This window comes from Macaca nemestrina, chromosome 8 (assembly GCF_043159975.1).
Source record: "Macaca nemestrina isolate mMacNem1 chromosome 8, mMacNem.hap1, whole genome shotgun sequence".
In the NCBI taxonomy this organism is placed as follows: domain Eukaryota; kingdom Metazoa; phylum Chordata; class Mammalia; order Primates; family Cercopithecidae; genus Macaca; species Macaca nemestrina.
In genome coordinates this window covers 120,880,676-120,884,548 of record NC_092132.1, presented here as the reverse complement: position 1 = coordinate 120,884,548, position 3,873 = coordinate 120,880,676, and the positions used below count along the sequence as shown (strand labels likewise).

At 48.4% G+C, this 3,873-nt stretch overlaps 1 long non-coding RNA gene and 1 other non-coding gene across 2 annotated transcripts in view; both read left to right on the top strand.

The window, feature by feature from the left end:
- The first annotated feature begins 299 nt into the window (after positions 1 to 299).
- LOC112425718 (small nucleolar RNA U13) lies at positions 300 to 403 on the top strand. Its single transcript, XR_003016848.2, has one exon. It is a non-coding gene; the product is annotated as a small nucleolar RNA U13 (small nucleolar RNA).
- A 1,336-nt stretch (positions 404 to 1,739) lies between these two features.
- Positions 1,740 to 3,873, top strand: part of LOC139355874 (uncharacterized) — a 36,130-nt gene continuing 33,996 nt past the window's right edge. Inside the window, exon 1 of the long non-coding RNA XR_011607113.1 lies at positions 1,740 to 1,764. This is a non-coding gene — a long non-coding RNA (uncharacterized lncRNA). The remainder of the gene's footprint in view (positions 1,765 to 3,873) is intronic.

The window sequence follows — 3,873 nt, the reverse complement described above, 5'->3', positions numbered from 1 at the left end:
CAACACCTTCTTATTTCACGACGTATGGTCGTAAAGCAATAAAGATCCATGCTCGAGAACAAGACCGAGCGGTGGAACCATGGAGAACAAATTTGCATATATAATAATCCGCTCGCTAATTGTGTTTCTGCTTTCCTTTGCTAAGGTAGAAACAAAAGAATAATCACAGAATTTCCGTGTGGCTTTGAAAACATCCAGGGTTTTATATATGAAGACTCGATATGTCGCATTACGGTAGTCACCCTATCTGTAAAATTAGTGGCACATACTTGGAGCTCCTTAATGGTAACTATAAGGTGATCCTTTTGTGGTTCATGAGCGTGATGATTGGGTGTTCACACGTTTGTGTGAGATGTGCCACCCTACAACCTTGTTACGACGTCGGCACATTCCCCATCTGACCTGAACTTCAAGGATCAATTTAACGCTTTAGTTTACGTTCTTGCTAGTTACAATTATAGGTGATTTGATTTAATAGTCTTGTAGTTACCACTGGTGGGTACCATTATTTTCTGTCTGTAAGATACATGCACGGGTGCTCTTTCGTTGTACAACTGTGAGGTGTGTGTTTGGGAGTGGAAATCTCGTTCTGTCGCTAGGCTGGAGTGCAGTGGCGCCAGCTTGGCTCACTGTAACTTCCGCCTCCCGGGTTCAAGAGATTCTCCTACCTCAGCCTCCCGAGTAGCTGGGACTATAGGCGCGCGCTACCATGCCCAGCTAATTTTTGTATTTTTAGTAGAGACGGGGGGTTTCCCTCATGTTGGCCAGGATGGTCTCGATCTCTCGGCCCGTGATCCGCCCGCCTCGGCCTCCCAAAGTGCTGGGATTACAGGCGTGAGCCACCACGCCTGGCCTGTGCAGTGTGTTTTAATGGCTTACAATTTTTTAGGTTTTGGGGATACCTGCGCAGGTTTGTTACCTGGATATATTGTGTGATGCTGGGATTTGGAGTGCAGCTTGGCCCGTTTTTAGTGCCCCCTCTAGTAGACCTCAGTGTTGTTGCCACTTTTATGTCCACGTGTTCCCAGTGTTTAGCTCCCACTTACGAGTGAGAACATGCGGTATTTGGTTTTCTGTTCAATGCAATACTTTAGCTGGTTTCTGGACCTAGCGTTCTAAAGCCTATATGCACAAGCGTTTGAAAATTAAAATTCTAGCGTCAAGGTAGAAGGCCCCAAGTGGCATTTGGGGCAGCCCCGAGTGAGGCGGGTCGTCGCGTTGGAGGATCCGTCTTGGTCCCGCCCCGCCGATGTCGGCGCCGGGTGTGCGGGGACAGCAGAGCGCAGTCTTGGACATGGGCCGCAGGCGGCGCCCGGAACTGGCCAGGGGAGCCGGAGGCTGCGGGCTCTGGCCCGGGTGGATGTGGAAACCAGCCGTGTTTGGTTGGGTTTTGAGAAGGCGCGAGAAGGGTCGCTCCTGTGCTACTGCCCTGTGTTAAGTCCCCCACGCCCCGTGGGCATATCTTGTTCCCTCTTCCTGCGCCTTCCTGGAGGGTGGAATTGAGCCCGATTGGCCTTCAGTTCCCGAGGGGCTGGTCACATTTAGGAACTTGTGACTCTCATAGCTTCCACGGTTTCGCAGGAGCCCGAGGAGGCAAACTTCATTTGTGCCACTGCACAGGCGGGAGCTTCGGACCCTGGGAGGGGTGGCGCGCGCGAGAGAGATGTGTCGGCCACTGCTCGGAGAGGGACTCCTTTAAGGCGTCAGCCGCGCACCCAGGGGTCAGGAGTCCAGAGAAAGCCTTTCGGGGTTTTCTGACCTGGGGTAGGCTGAGGGGCGTGTGCGCGCGCAGGGGCGAGGGAGGGGTGATGTGTCGGGTGTCCTTTGTTCTCGCCAGGAGGTGGTCATGGGGCAGAGGGACGTACAGTACTTTCCTCCCACCTTGGGGAGGGCACCAGCTTCTTGGTGCACTGCTTGCAATTGTCCCATCTGCGGTGTCTTGCTGTCTGCTCGCCTGCCCTTCTTTCCATTTTGCTGTGTGGCCTAGGGCAAAAGTTTGGTAAACTCTCTGTGCCTTAATTTCTTTTTATTTTTTATTTAATTAAAAAAATTTTTTTAGAGACAGGGTCTTGCTCTGTCGCCCAGGCAGGAGTGCAGTAGCGTCATCATATTTCACTGCAGCCTCAAACTCCTGGGTTCAAGCGATCCTCCCGCCTCAGCCTCGCGAGTGACTGGGATTACAGGCACCCACCACCATGCCCAGCTAATTTTCTATTTTTAATAGACACGGAGTTTCACCATGTCAGCCAGTCTGGTCTCGAACCCCTGACCTCAAGTTATCCACCCGCGTTAGCTTCCCAAAGTGCTGCAATTACAGGCATGAGCCACCTCGCCCAGCCACCTTAATTTCTTTATCGGAAAAATACAGGTAGTAATAATTCGTACCACTTAGGAGTGTTGTGAGAAAGGGGTTATATGTAAACTGCTTAGAACAATATCTGGTCAGCAGAAAGTTCTACACAGGTGTTGGCTCATGTTAAACCACAGCTCCTGTGTTGTTACATTTCCTCTTTCCAGGGTAATTTTGTGGTTAGGACTCTCCCTCTCCGCCTCTTTCATTCAGCTTTCCCTTCTCTGACCAATTGGTGGCACTCATGATTTTCTAAGCAATTTCAACCATGGGTAACCATTTCCTCCCGAGGGGACTCTCCTGTTTGTAGGCCCAAGTGGAAGCAAGATGCCAATCAATAGACAGTTATTGTATCCCTCCTGTGTGCAAGCGTCTCTTCCCTGATCCATGTGCCCCTCGTGCTAAGTGGACCCAAGCTATTACTTCTTATAAAGAAAGCACTTGTATTGTGGAGATCTCCCCATCTGCACTTCCGAGTTTCCTGAAGCCAGAGACCACGTCTTTATTCCCAGTGCCTGGCACAATTCGGTCATGGAATAAATGTTGAACTCACACGTCCATCCACAGAGGGCTGGCTGAATAAGCTACGTACATCCATACAATGCAGTTTTATGCCGCTGTACAGAGGAAAGAGAACCATCTCTGTGGACTGCTTTGGAAATCTAGGATGTATTGTTAAGTGAAAAAAGCAGGACAGAGGCCATGTATATGTTGCCTTTATTTTTATTTTTCCCCCTTTTCACACGTGTTGAAATGTTGCCTTTTTTGTAAGAAAGATGGGGAAATAGAAATAATGATGTGTGCATTTGCTTACATGTTAAAGAAGCAATAAAGTATAAATTATAACCTAAGAAAAATGGTGACATGTAGGAAAATAACAGGGTGAAGGAAATAGGAATGGAAGCTAGATTTCTCTGTACACACTGTGTTTAATAGCTTCAACTTTGGATTCATGTAAATGTTTTACTTTTTTTTTTGAGAGAGAGAACCTCACTCTGTCGCCTAGGCTGGAGTGCAGTGGTGCGATCTCGGCTCACTGCAGCCTCTGCCACCCGGGGTTTCAAGTGATTCTCATGCCTCAGCCTCCCAAGTAGCTGGGATTACAGGCGCCCACCACCACACCTGGCTAATTTTTGTATTTTTAGTAGAGATGGGGTTTTACCATGTTGGCCAGGCTGATCTGCAGCTCATGACCTCACGTGATCCGCCCACCTCGGCCTCCCAGAGTGCTGGAATTACAGGTGTTGAGCCACGGTGCCCAGCCACATATATATATATTTATTTTTTTGAAGCAACAAAAGCAGAGATTTGTTGAAAATGAAAGTACACTCCACAGGGCAGGAGTGGGCCAAAGTAAGCGGCTCAAGAGCCTACATAACTATGTTTTAAAAGAAAATAACAAAGCATTTCCTAAAAGAAAAGAAACAGTCAAAGTGTACATGGAGTCACTGGCATAACCACATAGAAATTACAGACTGTAAAACTTGTTAATTTGACTCTATATCCTTAGTGTGACAAAGCCT